General features: G+C 46.2%; 1 pseudogene; it reads right to left on the reverse strand.

Annotated features, from left to right (window-relative positions):
- Positions 1 to 6,275: 6,275 nt before the first annotated feature.
- On the reverse strand, positions 6,276 to 20,044 carry LOC141040656 (uncharacterized; annotated as a pseudogene).
- Between the last annotated feature and the right edge of the window lie 3,114 nt (positions 20,045 to 23,158).

Here is a 23,158-nt window from a genome sequence, read left to right on the forward strand (position 1 = left end):
CAAGATTTTATTATCTCGTGCTTCATAAACCCCGCAAAGTTAATGTAGCGACTTGAATAATCATACTTGATGATAAACGTTGTTAGCTGCGGTTTAAGTCAAAACCTTAGAAGCCACGTAAAATAAAATTTTGCATAAACCGATTAGAGGCGTCTAACTTGGTTTTGCAGGATGTTTTGCATGTGATGTGGTATAGCAAGCTCATATTCAATTTGATTATGTATGAGATGACTATATGATGTAAATTAACATGATTTGTGTGTCATGATTCGGCATGATGGCTGGAGCCATATGATTGCACTTTAATGACATGCGTGTCAACCTTAAGTAATGCATTAATTTTATACGCTATGGAGATAGCAATATTATCTGGTGCATCGACAAGGTGGTGGCAATCTTTGCGAAGGTGAACACCGACGCGAATGCCGAAGACGAAGAAATGAAAGACTTCTCCGTCATAAGGGGCTATACCATATCATGCTATTATGAATTGCCTGAGATGTTTATCCCTCTTGATGCAGCCTTCTTGATTGCGCGGTAGTCGCTTTTTATTAGGGTGATCTCTCACTTCAAAATATCAAAGTAGTTAGTGTTCACCCAAGTGTAGCACTGTCTGTAATTCGTATCTTTTCGGGGTGCTCCATGTCCACATGGGTATGAACGAATCGAGAGGAATGAGGCGGGTGAGGTCAGACATCGCAGCAAGATCACTTGGTTGTCTTTGACGTTCAGGCAGGATCGCCCTGAGCTCGGAACGCACCCATCGAAATATGAACAAGAGTCACATGGAGATGTGATCGGCAAGTTTGCCTACCAATTGAAATTCTCGTCATCAGTGATGTCCACATCAATGGCGTTGAATCGAAATGTCGGTCTTGTATCACTCATAATCAATTTTGAGAGATATTGATTTGAGTGGGAGCGCACTTTGGAATAAAACTGTTTATTCACTAGTGCATTTTCATTATAAACAAAGTCTAAATGAAACTTGTGTTTTCCGTTGTAGATCAAATGGCTCGCAACACCGCGTTCAACTTAGGCCTGATGTTAGAGAAAGAGAAGTTAGCTGCGACTGGAAACGACTATGCGGACTGGGTCCACAACCTGAGGATTGTCCTCAGGAGCGCTAAGAAATTGTATGTGCTAGAGTATGATCTTCCAGCTAAACCCACGGCAGAGGCCCCGGAAGATGTACAAAATGTCTGGGCCACTAAGGATGATGATCACAACTTAGTGCAGTGCCTCGTGCTAGCTTGCATGAGTCCAGATCTTCAAAAACGTGTTGAATTCCATAAACCCCTTGGTATGATCCGGGAATTGGATGCTCTGTACAAGGAAACCGCAAAGTCTGAACGATTTGATATCATGAAGGCTTTGATGGAATGCAAGATGGCTGAGGGTAGTTCAGTTGGCGAACACGTGGTCAAAATGATTGGCTATGCTGAAAGGCTTAAAGCCTTGGAATTTCCACTTCCACCTGGCCATATGATGGACATGTTGCTTTCTTCACTCCCCCTGTCTTACGACGGTTTTGTCTTGAACTTCAACTTGACTCGGATGAAGAAGACACCGGAAGAGGTGCTCGCCATGCTGAAAACTACAAAAGGAGGACCGCGGAAAAATCGCAAGCAACTGTTGCTTGTGAATAAAACCGCCAGTTTCAAAAAGAAGAAAGGCAAGCCAAAGAAGGGCAAGGGCGCCGGTAAGACCGGCTCCCAAAGCAACTCTAAGGGTGGAGCCAAGAATGAAACTGAGTGCTTTTACTGCAAGGGCACAGGACACTGGAAGAGAAACTGCAAGAAGTATATGGAAGATAAAAAGTCTGGGAAAACCGGAAAAGGTATAATTGTTATACAAGTTAATGTCATTGATGTTTTGCTTGCTAGCGAAAATTCTAAGTGTTGGGTATTTGATCCGGATCGGTTGCTCACATTTGCAACTCGATACAGGGACTTTAGAAGGTGTGCAGGCTGGCAAAGAATGAGGTCGTGATGCGGGTCGGGAACGGCGCTGGGATCGCCGCTCAAGCCGTCGGCATTATGCCTCTACGTCTCCCTTCGGGATTTATTTTGGAACTTAGTAACTGTTATCTTGTTCCGGCATTGTGTAGAAACATTATCTCCGGATCATGTTTAGTGCATGATGGGTATTCGTACAAGTCAGTGAACAATGGTTGTTCACTTTATTGTAAGGATATGTTTTATTGATTTGCACCCATTGTTGGGGGCCTTTTCATACTAAATCTTGAATGTGGAAATGATGTCTTTAACGTGAATGCTAAACGCCTTAAGAAGGCTGATACCACCACCACTTACTTGTGGCACTGTCGACTTGGCCACATCGGAAAGAAACGCATGCAAAAACTCCAGTCAAATGGAGTTTTGTTGTCCTTCGATTTTGAATCATTCGACACATGTGAAGCTTGTCTGATGGGGAAAATGACCAAGAAGACGTTCACGGGTCATCCTGAACGGGCGGGTGAATTATTGGAAATAATACATAGTGATGTATGTGGTCCAATGAACAAGGCCGCACGGGGTGGGTATTTTTCCTTCGTGACTTTTACTGATGATTTAAGTCGGTATGGCTATATCTACTTAATGAAGCATAAGTCGGAAACCTTTGAAAAGTTCAAAGAATTTCAGAATGAGGCAGAAAATCATCGTGACAAAAAGATTAAGTTTCTGCGGTCTGATCGCGGAGGCGAATATCTTAGTCATGAGTTTGGCAAACATCTGAGTGACCGTGGAATTTTTTCATAGCTTACGCCTCCCGGAACCCCACGGAGAAACGGAGTATCGGAACGACGTAACCGAACCTTGTTGGACATGGTAAGGTCGATGATGTCTCTTATGGATCTTCCGTTATCTTTTTGGGGTCACGCACTAGAAACTGCCGCTCACACATTAAACAGAGCACCGTCTAAATCTGTTGAGACGACACCATACGAGTTATGGCATGGGAAGAAACCCAATTTTTCGCATCTCAAAGTTTGGGGTTGTGAAGCTTATGTAAAACGTTTACCACCAAGCAAACTCGATCCCAGATCAGACAAATATAACTTTGTAGGTTATCCCAAGGAAACCGTTGGGTATTTCTTCTACCAACCCACCGAGTGCAAAGTGTTTGTCGCTAAAAACAGAGTCTTTCTCGAGAAAGAGTTTCTTGCAACAGAATTAAGTGGGTGGACAGTACAACTTAATGAGTTTAATGAATCTTCGACAACCGTTGATATGGCTAAGGAACAGGAAGAAATTCCGCTAATTATCCCTACAACCGAGCCGGAAGTTGTCGCATGTGATGCGGAAACTTCAGACAATGTTGTAACTGAACCGCGCAGATCAGGTAGGGCTATCCAGCCACTTGAGTGGTTTCATAACGAAATCTTCATTCTTGAAGACGATGAACCAGCGCACTACAAGGAAGCGATGGCGGGGCCCAGCTCAAGGGAATGGCACAAGGCCATGAAATCCGAGATGGAATCCATGTACGAAAACCAAGTTTGGAACTTGGAAGAACTTCCAAAAGGCGTAAAACCCATTGGTTGTAAATGGATTTTTAAAAGAAAGACGGACGCGGATGGTAACATTACTATCCACAAAGCTAGACTTGTCGCGAAAGGGTTCACACAAGTTCCAGGAGTGGACTACGACGAGACTTTCTCGCCCGTAGCTATGCTTAGGTCTGTTCGGATATTACTAGCAATTGCTGCTTATTTCGACTATGAAATATGGCAGATGAATGTCAAAACGGCTTTCCTAAACGGAAACGTCAAATAAGATGTATACATGATACAGCCAGAAGGTTTTGTCATTCATAAGGATGCTGGAAAGGTATGCAAACTTCAGAAAGCCATTTATGGACTGAAGCAAGCGTCGAGGAGATGGAATGTTCGTTTTGATAAAGTGGTCAAAGAGTTTGCCTCCATCAGGAATGACGAAGAATCTTGTGTTTACAAGAAGTTTAGTGGGAGCGAAAAAGCATTTCTAATCTTGTATGTGGATGACATATTGTTGATTGGAGATGACGTGAATTTTCTCAGCGAAATAAAAGACTCATTGAAGAAGAGTTTTTCAATGAAAGACTTAGGCGAAGCGGCATATGTATTGGGCATAAGAATCTATAGAGATAGATCAAAACGCCTGATAGCACTTAGCCAAAGCACGTACATTAACAAGGTGTTGAAAAGGTTCAACATGGAGAACTCCAAGAAGGGCCTTCTCCCCATGTCACCTGGCGCAGTGCTTTGCAAGAATCAGTGTCCTCGGACTCTTGGTGAGCGAGTATAAATGAATGATGTTCCATATGCCTCGGCAGTTGGTTCTATTATGTATGCCATGCTATGTACAAGACCGGATGTTTCCTATGCGCTAAGTGTTAGCAGCCGGTACCAAAGTGATCCAGGATTGGAACACTGGGCCGCAGTCAAGGGTATTCTTAAGTACCTCAGAAGGACCAAGGATTTATCCTTGTGTACGGAGGTGATTAAGAGCTCATTGTAAGTGGTTACACTGCTGCAGGCTTCATGACTGACCCAGATGACTTCAAATCTCAATCAGGCTATGTTTTCATATTGAACGGTGGCGCAGTAGATTGGAAAGGTTCCAAACAAAAGACTGTGGCGGATTCTACGACGGAGGCGGAATATGTTGCTGCTTCAGAAGCCTCGAAGGAGGCGGTATGGATCAAGCAATTTCTTGAAGACCTTGGTGTGGTTCCTAGTGCCCAGGACCCGGTGGAGATCTATTGTGATAATAGTGGCGCCGTGGCCCAGGCAAGGGAGCCAAGTTCGCACCATAAGACAAGACATATTCAACGCAAATATAAACTCATTCGACATCACGTCGAAGAGGGTTTAGTGAAAGTACGCAAAGTTCACACGGATCTGAATGTGTCAGACCCGATGACAAAGCCTCTGCCACGAGCAAAGCATGAGCATCACCGGATAGCCATTGGTGTAAGGGAAGCCATGTAACTGGATTATGACTCTAGTGCAAGTGGGAGTCTGTAGGAGATATGCCCTAGAGGCAGTAATAACAGTTATTTTGTATCTCCAAGTTTGTAGTGAATGTTTATGTTCCATGCTATAACTGCTATGATTCCCGAGTCTGCAATAACACGAGGCTCGGAGGGAAACTCATATGCATGTGTGGTATAATAAACGGTAAAATGTATTCCTAGTCTTGCCTCTAAGACTGGCTCAAGTATTGCATGATGATCCTGTTTTCCTGATCATGGGCATGTCTATGCTGGCAATTTTGAGGGCACGATGTTAGTAGAACGATTGTGTTGGATCGACCCAAATTGATGTTATGCTATGAGATACATTCGTCACAAGTTAATGGTTAATAACACAGAGAAGTTAATGTTTGCATAATTCCTCGGACCATGAGAGTATCGAGTTCCTTCGTGCTTGCTTCGTGAACTTTGGGGTTTGTTAAACGTCATCCGTAAATGGGTGGCTGTTACGGCGGCTTACGGGTTCACGGAAAAGTATGACTAGAAACTAGATAGCTCAAGATCAGGAATTGCTCCTCCGGCGATGGAGAGATATCCTCGGGCCCTCTCGGTGTCACGGTATCCATCATCGTCTGGCCAGACACAATGTGATTTGATCACAGGGATACCGGAACACGAAAATGAGAAAAGAGAACAAAACTGGTAACGAGGTAACTTGCATAGTGGACAAGTTGTTGATCCACGGGGATGCACATAAATATCACCTCGGGTATTTGTAACATATCGTGAAGCAACGGGAATAGCACACGGCAACTGGAGGTTCACTTGAATATTTCTTCATGTGGGTATAGGGATCAATATGGGTGTCCACAGCTCCGATGTTGATCATTGATCAGAAGGTGTTCCGGTCATGTCTATACTTCACCGAACCTATAGGGTCACATGCTTAAGGGTCATCTATCTGTTGAATACTAGACAGGGAGTCTGAGAGAAATTCACTAATCCGGAATTGTTTCGGAACGAATCCAAAATCATTTTAGTGGGTACTGGAATTATTCTAAGACCCACAGAAATATTTTCAGAATTTATGATCGCTGGAAAATGTCGTCATGAATAGTGAAAACGCATTCTTGTGTGCTTTTCGCAGATGAAAATCGCTAATCTGGAATTTTTCTGGAACGCGTCAAAAATTATTTTAAGTGGGTACTCGAAATGTTCTAGGCCCACATAAATATTTTCGGTTCGAACGGACACTGAAAACTGTCGTCATGAATAGTGAAATCGCATTATTGTTTGCTTTTCGCAGATAAAAATCACTAATCTGGAATTGTTCCGGAACGCGTCAAAAATTATTATAGTGGGTACTGGAAATGTTCTAGGCCCACATAAATATTTTCGGTTCGAACGGACGCTGAAAAATGTCGTCATGAATAGTGAAAGTGCTTTTTGGGTGGCTTCTTGGAGAAGCCACCTTGACGGCTTTTTTGGTATTTCCCCCCTTGGCTTCTTGGAGATGCCACCCTTGGGCTTGGCCTATAAATAGGGGTGGAGGGGGCTGCCTAAAGGATCATCCCTTGCCCTTATACACATGCCATGACTTGTCTGGCTTCTCTCTCCCTCCCAGCGAAATAGTTTCGTAGAGCCGAAAGGCTGTCTGGGTTCCGGCAGGAACTAGTTCTGGACGGGCGAAGCCCTGCCGGATAGCTGACACCGTATGTGTAAAACCCCATAGATAGATTGTAGTTTTGATCTTTTGCCCGAGGGGTTGTTCGAGTGTCCTCCTAGAGGGCTGTCCGAGTTATCGTCCGAGTTTCGAGGGTGCTCCCGAAGGGCTGTCCACGACATCGTCCGGGGGACGGTCCGACCGCCTCCCGAAGGGCTGTCCGGAGAGGGAGCACATCCTCGCGGTTGGGAGGTTGTAAATTCTAGCTGCGGGGATCTGCACCGACGATCTCCACCGACTCTTCTTTCGCTGCGCTACGAGTCGGTACGGATCAGATCAAACCTTGTATGCAGTCTCCATAGTGGTCTTGGGTGTGCTCGCTATACCGAAAATTTTGTTTTCTATTGCGTTCCCCTACATGTGCGGCTTGCTGGAGGTGCCGGTGGGGAAGAAGTGCTTTTTTCAAAGGCGGCAGAGAAGTGTTCAAGGAAGAGGTGGCGGTTGGGAGAGGGAAGTGCCTCCCGCCAAGAATAAAGAGCTATTGAGACGAGGTTGGGAGAAGCAAAATTTTCATTTTTGTTGAGTTGAAGGGGCTATTTGCTGGAATTAACTAGTTTTTATGGATCCAAGTGCTCTAATCCAGATTAGTATTGTTGGGAATCGTAGCATAATTTTAAAATTTTCCTACGCTCACCAAGATGCATCTATGGAGTGTACTAGCAACGAGGGGAAAGGAGTGCATCTACATACCCTTGTAGATCGCGAGCGGAAGCGTTCCAATGAACATGGATGACGGAGTCGTACTCGCCGTGATCCAAATCACCGATGACCGAGTGCCGAACGGACGGCACCTCCGCGTTCAACACACATACGGTGCAGCGACGTCTCCTCCTTCTTGATCCAGCAAGGGGGAAGGAGAGGTTGATGGAGATCCAGCAGCACGACGGCGTGGTGGTGGATGTAGTGGGTCTCCGGCAGGGCTTCGCCGAGCTTCTGCGAGAGAGAGAGAGAGAGGTGTTGCAGGGGAGGAGGGAGGCGCCCAAGGCTGTAGGTTGCTGCCCTCCCCCCCCTTTATTTAGGCCCCCTGGGGGGGCACCGGCCCTAGAGATGGGATCTCATGGGGGGGGGCGGCGGCCAAAGGGGGGAAGGGGTTGCCTTGCCCCTCAAGGCAAGGGGGAACCCCCCCACCCTAGGGTTCCCAACCCTAGGCGCATGGGGGGAGGCCCAAGGGGGGCGCCCCAGCCCACTAAGGGCTGGTTCCCTTCCACTTTCAGCCCACGGGGCCCTCCGGGATAGGTGACCCCACCCGGTGGACCCCCGGGACCCTCCCGGTGGTCCCGGTACAATACCGGTAACCCTCGAAACTTTCCCGGTGGCCGAAACTTGACTTCCTATATATAATTCTTCACCTCCGGACCATTCCGGAACCTCTCGTGACGTCCGGGATCTCCTCCGGGACTCTGAACAACATTCGGGTTTCCGCATACACATATCTCTACAACCCTAGCGTCACCGAACCTTAAGTGTGTAGACCCTACGGGTTCGGGAGACATGCAGACATGACCGAGACGCCTCTCCGGTCAATAACCAAGAGCGGCATCTGGATACCCATGTTGGCTCCCACATGTTCCACGATGATCTCATCGGATGAACCACGGTGTCGAGGATTCAATCAATCCCGTATGCAATTCCCTTTGTCAATCGGTATGTTACTTGCCCGAGATTCGATCGTCGGTATCCCAATACCTTGTTCAATGTCGTTACCGGCAAGTCTATTTACTCGTACCGCAATGCATGATCCCGTGACTAACACCTTAGTCACATAGAGCTCATTATGATGATGCATTACCGAGTGGGCCCAGAGATACCTCTCCGTCACACGGAGTGACAAATCCCAGTCTCGATCCGTGCCAACCCAACAGACACTTTCGGAGATACCCGTAGTGCACCTTTATAGTCACCCAGTTACGTTGTGACGTTTGGCACACCCAAAGCACTCCTACGGTATCCGGGAGTTGCACGATCTCATGGTCTAAGGAAAAGATACTTGACATTAGAAAAGCTCTAGCAAACGAAACTACACGATCTTTTATGCTATGCTTAGGATTGGGTCTTGTCCATCACATCATTCTCCTAATGATGTGATCCCATTATCAATGACATCCAATGTCCATAGTCAGGAAACCATGACTATCTGTTGATCAACGAGCTAGTTAACTAGAGGCTTACTAGGGACACGTTGTGGTCTATGCATTCACACATGTATTACGATTTCCGGACAATACAATTATAGCATGAACAATAGACGATTATCATGAACAAAGAAATATAATAATAACCATTTATTATTGCCTCTAGGGCATATTTCCAACAGTCTCCCACTTGCACTAGAGTCAATAATCTAGTTACATTGTGATGAATCGAACACCCATTGCGTCATGGTGTTGATCATGTTTTTCCCTAGGGAGAGGTTTAGTCAACGGATCTGGTACATTCAGGTCCGTATGTACTTTACAAATATCTATGTCTCCATTTTGAACACTTTCATGAATGGAGTTGAAGCGACGCTTGATATGCCTGGTCTTCCTGTGAAACCTGGGCTCCTTCGCAAGGGCAATAGCTCCAGTGTTGTCACAGAAGAGAGTCATCGGGCCCGATGCATTGGGAATCACCCCTAGGTCGGTAATGAACTCCTTCATCCAGACTGCTTCCTGTGCTGCCTCCGAGGCTGCCATGTACTCCGCTTCACATGTAGATCCCGCCACGACGCTTTGCTTGCAACTGCACCAGCTTACTGCTCCTCCATTCAAAATATACACGTATTCGGTTTGTGACTTCGAGTCATCCAGATCTGTGTCGAAGCTAGCGTCGACGTAACCCTTTACGACGAGCTCTTCATCACCTCCATAAACGAGAAACATATCCTTAGTCCTCTTCAGGTACTTCAGGATATTCTTGACCGCTGTCCAGTGTTCCATGCCGGGATTACTTTGGTACCTTCCTACCAAACTTACGGCAAGGTTTACATCAGGTCTGGTACACAGCATGGCATACATAATAGACCCTATGGCCGAGGCATAGGGGCTGACACTCATCTTTTCTATATCTTCTGCCATGGTCGGGCATTGAGCCGTGCTCAACTGCACACCTTGCAACACAGGCAAGAACCCCTTCTTGGACTGATCCATACTGAACTTCTTCAATATCTTGTCAAGGTATGTACTCTGTGAAAGACCAATGAGGCGTCTTGATCTATCTCTATAGATCTTGATGCCTAATATATAAGCAGCTTCTCCAAGGTCCTTCATTGAAAAACACTTATTCAAATAGGCCTTTATACTTTCCAAGAATTCTATATCATTTCCCATCAATAGTATGTCATCCACATATAATACGAGAAATGCTACAGAGCTCCCACTCACTTTCTTGTAAACACAGGCTTCTCCATAAGTCTGTGTAAACCCAAACGCTTTGATCATCTCATCAAAGCGAATGTTCCAACTCCGAGGTGCTCATAGATTGAGCGCTGGAGCTTGCATACTTTGTTACATTCTTAGGATCGACAAAACCTTCCGGCTGCATCATATACAACTCTTCCTTAAGGAAGCCGTTAAGGAATGCCGTTTTGACGTCCATCTGCCATATCTCATAATCATAGTATGCGGAAATTGCTAACATGATTCGGACGGACTTCAGCTTCGCTACGGGTGAGAAAGTCTCATCGTAGTCAACCCCTTGAACTTGTCGATAACCCTTAGCGACAAGTCGAGCTTTGTAGATGGTCACATTACCATCTGCGTCCGTCTTCTTCTTAAAGATCCATTTGTTTTCTATGGCTCGCCGCTCATCGGGCAAGTCAGTCAAAGTCCATACTTTGTTTTCATACATGGATTCTATCTCGGATTTCATGGCTTCTAGCCATTTGTCGGAATCCGGGCCCGCCATCGCGTCTTCATAGTTCGAAGGTTCACCGTTGTCTAACAACATGATTTCCAGGACAGGGTTGCCGTACCACTCTGGTGCGGAACGTGTCCTTGTGGACCTACGAAGTTCAGTAACTTGATCCGAAGCTTCATGATCATCATCATTAACTTCCTCCCCAGTCGGTGTAGGCACCACAGGAACATTTTCCCGCGCTGCGCTACTTTCCGGTACGGAAGGGGTGACTATCACCTCATCAAGTTCCACTTTTCTCCCACTCAATTCTTTCGAGAGAAACTCCATCTCCAGAAAGGACCCGTTCTTGGCAACGAAGATCTTGCCTTCGGATCTGAGGTAGAAGGTATACCCAATCGTTTCCTTAGGGTATCCTATGAAGACGCATTTTTCCGACTTGGGTTCGAGCTTTTCAGGTTGAAGTTTCTTGACATAAGCATCGCATCCCCAAACTTTTAGAAACGACAGCTTAGGTTTCTTCCCAAACCATAATTCATACGGTGTCGTCTCAACGGATTTAGACGGAGCCCTATTTAAAGTGAATGCGGCAGTCTCTAAAGCATAGCCCCAAAATGAGAGCGGTAAATCGGTAAGAGACATCATAGATCGCACCATATCCAATAGAGTGCGATTACGACGTTCGGACACACCATTTCTCTGAGGTGTTCCAGGCGGCGTGAGTTGTGAAACTATTCCACATTTCCTTAAGTGTGTACCAAATTCGTGACTTAAATATTCTCCACCACGATCTGATCGTAAGAATTTTATTTTCCTGTCACGTTGATTCTCAACTTCACTCTGAAATTCCTTGAACTTTTCAAAGGTTTCAGACTTGTGTTTCATTAGGTAGACATACCCATATCTACTTAAATCATCAGTGAGAGTGAGAACATAACGATATCCTCCGCGAGCCTCAACACTCATTGGACCACACACATCGGTATGTATGATTTCCAATAAGTTGGTTGCTCGCTCCATTGTTCCGGAGAACGGAGTCTTGGTCATCTTACCCATAAGGCATGGTTCGCACGTGTCAAATGATTCGTAATCAAGAGACTCCAAAAGTCCATCTGCATGGAGCTTCTTCATGCGCTTGACACCAATGTGACCAAGGCGGCAGTGCCACAAGTATGTGGGACTATCGTTATCAACTTTACATCTTTTGGTATTCACACTATGAACATGTGTAACATCACGTTCGAGATTCATCAAAAATAAACCATTGACCAGCGGGGCATGACCATAAAACATATCTCTCAAATAAATAGAACAACCATTATTCTCGGATTTAAATGAGTAGCCAGGTACAATGTTCATGCTCAAAGCTGGCACTAAATAACAATTATTGAGGTTTAAAACTAATCCCGTGGGTAGATGCAGAGGTAGCGTGCCGACGGCGATCACATCGACCTTGGAACCATTCCCGACGCGCATCGTCACCTCGTCCTTTGCCAGTCTCCGTTTATTCCGTAGTTCCTGTTTTGAGTTACAAATATGAGCAACCGCACCGGTATCAAATACCCAGGACCTACTACGAGTACGGGTAAGGTACACATCAATTACATGTATATCACATATACCTTTGGTGTTGCCGGCCTTCTTCTTGTCTGCTAAGTATTTGGGGCAGTTCCGCTTCCAGTGACCACTTCCCTTGCAATAAAAGCACTCAGTCTCGGGCTTGGGTCCATTCTTTGACTTCTTCCCAGTAACTGGTTTACCAGGCGCGGCAACTCCCTTGCCGTCCTTCTTAAAGTTCTTCTTACCCTTGCCCTTTTTGAACTTAGTGGTTTTATTCACCATCAACACTTGATGTTCTTTTCTGATTTCCACCTCCGCTGATTTCAGCATCGAATATACCTCAGGAATGGTCTTTTCCATCCCCTGCATATTGTAGTTCATCACAAAGCTCTTGAAGCTTGGTGGAAGCGACTGAAGGATTCTGTCAATGACCGCGTCATCCGGGAGATTAACTCCCAGCTGAGTCAAGCGGTTGTGCAACCCAGACATTCTGAGTATGTGCTCACTAACAGAACTGTTCTCCTCCATTTTACAGCTGAAGAACTTGTCGGAGACATCATATCTCTCGACCCGGGCATGAGCTTGGAAAACCAATTTCAGCTCTTCGAACATCTCATATGCTCCATGTTTCTCAAAACGCTTTTGGAGACCCGGTTCTAAGCTGTAAAGCATGCCGCACTGAACGAGGGAGTAATCATCAGCACGCTGCTGCCAAGCGTTCATAACGTCTTGGTTTTGTGGGATTGGTGCTTCACCTAGAGGTGCTTCTAGGACATAATCTTTCTTGGCTACTATGAGGATGATCCTCAGGTTCCGGACCCAGTCCGTATAGTTGCTGCCATCATCTTTCAGCTTGGTTTTCTCTAGGAACGCGTTGAAATTGAGGACAACGTTGGCCATTTGATCTACAAGACATAGTGTAAAGATTTTAGACTAAGTTCATGATAATTAAGTTCATCTAATCAAATTATTTAATGAACTCCCACTCAGATAGACATCCCTCTCGTCATCTAAGTGAGACATGATCCGAGTTTAACTAGGCCGTGTCCGATCATCACGTGAGACGGACTAGACAAGATCGGTGAACATCTCCATGTTGATCGTATCTTCTATACGACTCATGCTCGACCTTTCGGTCCTCCGTGTTCCGAGGCCATGTCTGTACATGCTAGGCTCGTCAAGTCAACCTAAGTGTATTGCGTGTGTTCCGAGGCCATGTCTGTACATGCTAGGCTCGTCAACACCCGTTGTATTCAAACGTTAGAATCTATCACACCCGATCATCACGTGGTGCTTCGAAACAACGAACCTTCGCAACGGTGCACAGTTAGGGTGAACACTTTCTTGAAATTATTATAAGGGATCATCTTACTTACTACCGTCGTTCTAAGAAAATAAGATGCAAAAACATGATAAACATCACATGCAATCAAATAGTGACATGATATGGCCAATATCATCATGCTCCTTTGATCTCCATCTTCGGGGCACCATGATCATCTTCGTCACCGGCATGACACCATGATCTCCATCATCATGATCTCCATCATTGTGTCTTCATGAAGTCGTCACGCCAACGATTACTTCTACTTCTATGGCTAACGTGTTTAGCAACAAAGTAAAGTAATTTACATGGCGTTATTCAATGACACACAGGTCATGCAAAATAATAAAGACAACTCCTATGGCTCCTGCCGGTTGTCATACTCATCGACATGCAAGTCATGATTCCTATTACAAGAATATGATCAATCTCATACATCACATATATCATTCATCACATCTTCTGGCCATATCACATCACATAGCACTTGCTGCAAAAACAAGTTAGACGTCCTCTAATTGTTGTTGCAAGTTTTTACGTGGTTTGTAGGTTTCTAGCAAGAACGTTTTCTTACCTACGTATGACCACAACGTGATTTGCCAATTTCTATTTACCCTTCATAAGGACCCTTTTCATCGAATCCGTTCCGACTAAAGTAGGAGAGCCAGACACCCGCTAGCCACCTTATGCAACTAGTGCATGTCAGTCGGTGGAACCTGTCTCACGTAAGCGTACGTGTAAGGTCGGTCCGGGCCGCTTCATCCTACAATGCCGCCGACACAAGAAACGACTAGTAGCGGCAAGAAGAATTGGCAAACTCAACGCCCATAACTGCTTTGTGTTCTACTCGTGCCTAGTAACTACGCATAGGCCTGGCTCATGATGCCACTGTTGGGAATCGTAGCATAATTTTAAAATTTTCCTACGCTCACCAAGATGCATCTATGGAGTGTACTAGCAATCAGGGGAAAGGAGTGCATCTACGTACCCTTGTAGATCGCGAGCGGAAGCGTTCCAATGAACGTGGATGACGGAGTCGTACTCGCCGTGATCCAAATCACCGATGACCGAGTGCCGAACGGACGGCACCTCCGCGTTCAACACACGTACGATGCAGAGACGTCTCCTCCTTCTTGATCTATCAAGGGGGAAGGAGAGGTTGATGGAGATCCAGCAGCACGACGGCGTGGTGGTGGATGTAGCGGGTCTCCGGCAGGGCTTCGCCGAGCTTCTGCGAGAGAGAGAGAGGTGTTGCAGGGGAGGAGGGAGGCGCCCAAGGCTGTAGGTTGCTGCCCTCCCTCCCCCCTTTATATAGGCCCCCTGGGGGGGCTCCGGCCCTAGAGATGGGATCTCATGGGGGGGCGGCGGCCAAAGGGGGGAAGGGGTTGCCTTGCCCCCCAAGGCAAGGGGGAACCCACCCACCCTAGGGTTCCCAACCCTAGGCGCATGGGGGAGGCCCAAGGGGGGCGCCCCAGCCCACTAAGGGCTGGTTCCCTTCCACTTTCAGCCCACGGGGCCCTCCGGGATAGGTGGCCCCACCCGGTGGACCCCCGGGACCCTCCCGGTGGTCCCGGTACAATACCGGTAACCCTCGAAACTTTCCCGGTGGCCGAAACTTGACTTCCTATATATAATTCTTCACCTCCGGACCATTCCGGAACCTCTCGTGACGTCCGGGATCTCATCCGGGACTCCGAACAACTTTCGGGTTTCCGCATACACATATCTCTACAACCCTAGCGTCACCGAACCTTAAGTGTGTAGACCCTACGGGTTCGGGAGACATGCAGACATGACCGAGACGCCTCTCCGGTCAATAACCAACAGCGGGATCTGGATACCCATGTTGGCTCCCACATGTTCCACGATGATCTCATCGGATGAACCACGGTGTCGAGGATTCAATCAATCCCGTATGCAATTCCCTTTGTCAATCGGTATGTTACTTGCCCGAGATTCGATCGTCGGTATCCCAATACCTTGTTCAATCTCGTTACCGGCAAGTCTTTTTACTCGTACCGCAATGCATGATCCCGTGACTAACGCCTTAGTCACATAGAGCTCATTATGATGATGCATTACCGAGTGGGCCCAGAGATACCTCTCCGTCACACGGAGTGACAAATCCTAGTCTCGATCCATGCCAACCCAACAGACACTTTTGGAGATACCCGTAGTGCACCTTTATAGTCACCCAGTTACGTTGTGACGTTTGGCACACCCAAAGCACTCCTACGGTATCCGGGAGTTGCACGATCTCATGGTCTAAGGACAAGATACTTGACATTGGAAAAGCTCTAGCAAACGAAACTACACGATCTTTTATGCTATGCTTAGGATTGGGTCTTGTCCATCACATCATTCTCCTAATGATGTGATCCCGTTATCAATGACATCCAATGTCCATAGTCAGGAAACCATGACTATCTGTTGATCAACGAGCTAGTTAACTAGAGGCTTACTAGGGACACGTTGTGGTCTATGCATTCACACATGTATTACGATTTCCGGACAATACAATTATAGCATGAACAATAGACGATTATCATGAACAAAGAAATATAATAATAACCATTTATTATTGCCTCTAGGGAATATTTCCAACAGTCTCCCACTTGCACTAGAGTCAATAATCTAGTTACATTGTGATGAATCGAACACCCATTGCGTCATGGTGTTGATCATGTTTTGCCCTAGGGAGAGGTTTAGTCAACGGATCTGGTACATTCAGGTCCGTATGTACTTTACAAATATCTATGTCTCCATTTTGAACACTTTCACGAATGGAGTTGAAGCGACGCTTGATATGCCTGGTCTTCCTGTGAAACCTGGGCTCCTTCGCAAGGGCAATAGCTCCAGTGTTGTCACAGAAGAGAGTCATCGGGCCCGATGCATTGGGAATCACCCCTAGGTCGGTAATGAACTCCTTCATCCCGACTGCTTCCTGTGCTGCCTCCGAGGCTGCCATGTACTCCGCTTCACATGTAGATCCCGCCACGACGCTTTGCTTGCAACTGCACCAGCTTACTGCTCCTCCATTCAAAATATACACGTATTCGGTTTGTGACTTCGAGTCATCCAGATCTGTGTCGAAGCTAGCGTCGACGTAACCCTTTACGACGAGCTCTTCATCACCTCCATAAACGAGAAACATATCCTTAGTCCTCTTCAGGTACTTCAGGATATTCTTGACCGCTGTCCAGTGTTCCATGCCGGGATTACTTTGGTACCTTCCTACCAAACTTACGGCAAGGTTTACATCAGGTCTGGTACACAGCATGGCATACATAATAGACCCTATGGCCGAGGCATAGGGGATGACACTCATCTTTTCTATATCTTCTGCCGTGGTCGGGCATTGAGCCGTGCTCAACTGCACACCTTGCAACACAGGCAAGAACCCCTTCTTGGACTGATCCATACTAAACTTCTTCAATATCTTGTCAAGGTATGTACTCTGTGAAAGACCAATGAGGCGTCTTGATCTATCTCTATAGATCTTGATGCCTAATATATAAGCAGCTTCTCCAAGGTCCTTCATTGAAAAACACTTATTCAAATAGGCCTTTATACTTTCCAAGAATTCTATATCATTTCCCATCAATAGTATGTCATCCACATATAATATGAGAAATGCTACAGAGCTCCCACTCACTTTCTTGTAAACACAGGCTTCTCCATAAGTCTGTGTAAACCCAAACGCTTTGATCATCTCATCAAAGCGAATGTTCCAACTCCGAGATGCTTGCACCAGCCCATAGATTGAGCGCTGGAGCTTGCATACTTTGTTACATTCTTAGGATCGACAAAACCTTCCGGCTGCATCATATACAACTCTTCCTTAAGGAAGCCGTTAAGGAATGCCATTTTGACGTCCATCTGCCATATCTCATAATCATAGTATGCGGCAATTTCTAACATGATTCGGACGGACTTCAGCTTCGCTACGAGTGAGAAAGTCTCATCGTAGTCAACCCCTTGAACTTGTCGATAACCCTTAGCGACAAGTCGAGCTTTGTAGATGGTCACATTACCATCTGCGTCCGTCTTCTTCTTAAAGATCCATTTGTTTTCTATGGCTCGCCGCTCATCGGGCAAGTCAGTCAAAGTCCATACTTTGTTTTCATACATGGATTCTATCTCGGATTTCATGGCTTCTAGCCATTTGTCGGAATCCGGGCCCGCCATCGCGTCTTCATAGTTCGAAGGTTCACCGTTGTCTAACAACATGATTTCCAGGACAGGCTTTCCGTACCACTCTGGTGCGGAACGTGTCCTTGTGGATCTACGAAGTTCAGTAACTTGATCCGAAGCTTCATGATCATCATCATTAACTTCCTCCCCAGTCGGTGTAGGCACCACAGGAACATTTTCCCGCGCTGCGCTACTTTCCGGTACGGAAGGGGTGACTATCACCTCATCAAGTTCCACTTTCCTCCCACTCAATTCTTTCGAGAGAAACTCCTTCTCCAGAAAGGACCCGTTCTTGGCAACGAAGATCTTGCCTTCGGATCTGAGGTAGAAGGTATACCCAATCGTTTCCTTAGGGTATCCTATGAAGACGCATTTTTCCGACTTGGGTTCGAGCTTTTCAGGTTGAAGTTTCTTGACATAAGCATCGCATCCCCAAACTTTTAGAAACGACAGCTTAGGTTTCTTCCCAAACCATAATTCATACGGTGTCGTCTCAACGGATTTAGACGGAGCCCTATTTAAAGTGAATGCGGCAGTCTCTAAAGCATAGCCCCAAAATGAGAGCGGTAAATCGGTAAGAGACATCATAGATCGCACCATATCCAATAGAGTGCGATTACGACGTTCGGACACACCATTTCTCTGAGGTGTTCCAGGCGGCGTGAGTTGTGAAACTATTCCACATTTCCTTAAGTGTGTACCAAATTCGTGACTTAAATATTCTCCACCACGATCTGATCGTAAGAATTTTATTTTCCTGTCACGTTGATTCTCAACTTCACTCTGAAATTCCTTGAACTTTTCAAAGGTTTCAGACTTGTGTTTCATTAGGTAGACATACCCATATCTACTTAAATCATCAGTGAGAGTGAGAACATAACGATATCCTCCGCGAGCCTCAACACTCATTGGACCACACACATCGGTATGTATGATTTCCAATAAGTTGGTTGCTCGCTCCATTGTTCCGGAGAACGGAGTCTTGGTCATCTTACCCAAAAGGCATGGTTCGCACGTGTCAAATGATTCGTAATCAAGAGACTCCAAAAGTCCATCTGCATGGAGCTTCTTCATGCGCTTGACACCAATGTGACCAAGGCGGCAGTGCCACAAGTATGTGGGACTATCGTTATCAACTTTACATCTTTTGGTATTCACACTATGACCATGTGTAACATCACGTTCGAGATTCATCAAAAATAAACCATTGACCAGCGGGGCATGACCATAAAACATATCTCTCAAATAAATAGAACAACCATTATTCTCGGATTTAAATGAGTAGCCACGTACAATGTTCATGCTCAAAGCTGGCACTAAATAACAACTATTGAGGTTTAAAACTAATCCCGTGGGTAGATGCAGAGGTAGCGTGCCGACGGCGATCACATCGACCTTGGAACCATTCCCGACGCGCATCGTCACCTCGTCCTTTGCCAGTCTCCGTTTATTCCGTAGTTCCTGTTTTGAGTTACAAATATGAGCAACCGCACCGGTATCAAATACCCAGGACCTACTACGAGTACTGGTAAGGTACACATCAATTACATGTATATCACATATACCTTTGGTGTTGCCGGCCTTCTTCTTGTCTGCTAAGTATCTGGGGCAGTTCCGCTTCCAGTGACCACTTCCCTTGCAATAAAAGCACTCAGTCTCGGGCTTGGGTCCATTCTTTGACTTCTTCCCAGTAACTGGTTTACCAGGCGTGGCAACTCCCTTGCCGTCCTTCTTAAAGTTCTTCTTACCCTTGCCCTTTTTGAACTTAGTGGTTTTATTCACCATCAACACTTGATGTTCTTTTCTGATTTCCACCTCCGCTGATTTCAGCATCGAATATACCTCAGGAATGGTCTTTTCCATCCCCTGCATATTGTAGTTCATCACAAAGCTCTTGAAGCTTGGTGGAAGCGACTGAAGGATTCTGTCAATGACCGCGTCATCCGGGAGATTAACTCCCAGCTGAGTCAAGCGGTTGTGCAACCCAGACATTCTGAGTATGTGCTCACTAACAGAACTGTTCTCCTCCATTTTACAGCTGAAGAACTTGTCGGAGACATCATATCTCTCGACCCGGGCATGAGCTTGGAAAACCAATTTCAGCTCTTCGAACATCTCATATGCTCCATGTTTCTCAAAACGCTTTTGGAGACCCGGTTCTAAGCTGTAAAGCATGCCGCACTGAACGAGGGAGTAATCATCAGCACGCTGCTGCCAAGCGTTCATAACGTCTTGGTTTTGTGGGATTGGTGCTTCACCTAGCGGTGCTTCTAGGACATAATCTTTCTTGGCTACTATGAGGATGATCCTCAGGTTCCGGACCCAGTCCGTATAGTTGCTGCCATCATCTTTCAGCTTGGTTTTCTCTAGGAACGCGTTGAAATTGAGGACAACGTTGGCCATTTGATCTACAAGACATAGTGTAAAGATTTTAGACTAAGTTCATGATAATTAAGTTCATCTAATAAAATTATTTAATGAACTCCCACTCAGATAGACATCCCTCTCGTCATCTAAGTGAGACATGATCTGAGTTTAACTAGGCCGTGTCCGATCATCACGTGAGACGGACTAGTCAAGATCGGTGAACATCTCCATGTTGATCGTATCTTCTATACGACTCATGCTCGACCTTTCGGTCCTCCGTGTTCCGAGGCCATGTCTGTACATGCTAGGCTCGTCAAGTCAACCTAAGTGTATTGCGTGTGTTCCGAGGCCATGTCTGTACATGCTAGGCTCGTCAACACCCGTTGTATTCAAACGTTAGAATCTATCACACCCGATCATCACGTGGTGCTTCGAAACAACGAACCTTCGCAACGGTGCACAGTTAGGGTGAACACTTTCTTGAAATTATTATAAGGGATCATCTTACTTACTACCGTCGTTCTAAGAAAATAAGATGCAAAAACATGATAAACATCACATGCAATCAAATAGTGACATGATATGGCCAATATCATCATGCTCCTTTGATCTCCATCTTCGGGGCACCATGATCATCTTCGGCACCGGCATGACACCATGATCTCCATCATCATGATCTCCATCATTGTGTCTTCATGAAGTCGTCACGCCAACGATTACTTCTACTTCTATGGCTAACGCGTTTAGCAACAAAGTAAAGTAATTTACATGGCGTTATTCAATGACACACAGGTCATGCAAAATAATAAAGACAACTCCTATGGCTCCTGCCGGTTGTCATACTCATCGACATGCAAGTCATGATTCCTATTACAAGAATATGATCAATCTCATACATCACATATATCATTCATCACATCTTCTGGCCATATCACATCACATAGCACTTGCTGCAAAAACAAGTTAGACGTCCTCTAATTGTTGTTGCAAGTTTTTACGTGGTTTGTAGGTTTCTAGCAAGAACGTTTTCTTACCTACGTATGACCACAACGTGATTTGCCAATTTCTATTTACCCTTCATAAGGACCCTTTTCATCGAATCCGTTCCGACTAAAGTAGGAGAGACAGACACCCGCTAGCCACCTTATGCAACTAGTGCATGTCAGTCGGTGGAACCTGTCTCACGTAAGCGTACGTGTAAGGTCGGTCCGGGCCGCTTCATCCTACAATGCCGCCGAAACAAGAAACGACTAGTAGCGGCAAGAAGAATTGGCAAACTCAACGCCCATAACTGCTTTGTGTTCTACTCGTGCATAGTAACTACGCATAGGCCTGGCTCATGATGCCACTGTTGGGAATCGTAGCATAATTTTAAAATTTTCCTACGCTCACCAAGATGCATCTATGGAGTGTACTAGCAATCAGGGGAAAGGAGTGCATCTACATACCCTTGTAGATCGCGAGCGGAAGCGTTCCAATGAACGTGGATGACGGAGTCGTACTCGCCGTGATCCAAATCACCGATGACCGAGTGCCGAACGGACGGCACCTCCGCGTTCAACACACTTACGGTGCAGCGACGTCTCCTCCTTCTTGATCTATCAAGGGGGAAGGAGAGGTTGATGGAGATCCAGCAGCACGACGGCGTGGTGGTGGATGTAGCGGGTCTCCGGCAGGGCTTCGCCGAGCTTCTGCGAGAGAGAGAGAGAGAGAGGTGTTGCAGGGGAGGAGGGAGGCGCCCAAGGCTGTAGGTTGCTGCCCTCCCTCCCTCCTTTATATAGGCCCCCTGGGGGGGGCGCCGGACCTAGAGATGGGATCTCATGGGGGGGCGGCGGCCAAAGGGGGGAAGGGGTTGCCTTGCCCCCCAAGGCAAGGGAGAACCCACCCACCCTAGGGTTCCCAACCCTAGGCGCATGGGGGAGGCCCAAGGGGGGCGCCCCAACCCACTAAGGGCTGGTTCCCTTCCACTTTCAGCCCACGGGGCCCTCCGGGATAGGTGGCCCAACCCGGTGGACCCCCGGGACCCTCCCGGTGGTCCCGGTACAATACCGGTAACCCTCGAAACTTTCCCGGTGGCCGAAACTTGACTTCCTATATATAATTCTTCACCTCCGGACCATTCCGGAACCTCTCGTGACGTCTGGGATCTCATCCGGGACTCCGAACAACTTTCGGGTTTCCGCATACACATATCTCTACAACCCTAGCGTCACCGAACCTTAAGTGTGTAGACCCTACGGGTTCGGGAGACATGCAGACATGACCGAGACGCCTCTCCGGTCAATAACCAACAGCGGGATCTGGATACCCATGTTGGCTCCCACATGTTCCACGATGATCTCATCGGATGAACCACGGTGTCGAGGATTCAATCAATCCCGTATGCAATTCCCTTTGTCAATCGGTATGTTACTTGCCCGAGATTCGATCGTCGGTATCCCAATACCTTGTTCAATCTCGTTACCGGCAAGTCTTTTTACTCGTACCGCAATGCATGATCCCGTGACTAACGCCTTAGTCACATAGAGCTCATTATGATGATGCATTACCGAGTGGGCCCAGAGATACCTCTCCGTCACACGGAGTGACAAATCCTAGTCTTGATCCATGCCAACCCAACAGACACTTTCGGAGATACCCGTAGTGCACCTTTATAGTCACCCAGTTACGTTGTGACGTTTGGCACACCCAAAGCACTCCTACGGTATCCGGGAGTTGCACGATCTCATGGTCTAAGGAAAAGATACTTGACATTGGAAAAGCTCTAGCAAACGAAACTACACGATCTTTTATGCTATGCTTAGGATTGGGTCTTGTCCATCACATCATTCTCCTAATGATGTGATCCCGTTATCAATGACATCCAATGTCCATAGTCAGGAAACCATGACTATCTGTTGATCAACGAGCTAGTTAACTAGAGGCTTACTAGGGATACGTTGTGGTCTATGCATTCACACATGTATTACGATTTCCGGACAATATAATTATAGCATGAACATTAGACGATTATCATGAACAAAGAAATATAATAATAACCATTTAGTATTGCCTCTAGGGCATATTTCCAACAAGTATTGTAATCTACCGACTTTTAATGTATTTGATATTTTTTAAGCCTTTTATGAAAGTTTTTTTCTTTTTTATTGTTTGATTCTTAAGTATTTCAATTATTGAAGTCCTTTAATTATTTATAT

The sequence above is a fragment of the Aegilops tauschii genome, chromosome 2 (genome assembly GCF_002575655.3).
Source record: "Aegilops tauschii subsp. strangulata cultivar AL8/78 chromosome 2, Aet v6.0, whole genome shotgun sequence".
NCBI classification, from domain to species: Eukaryota; Viridiplantae; Streptophyta; class Magnoliopsida; order Poales; family Poaceae; genus Aegilops; species Aegilops tauschii.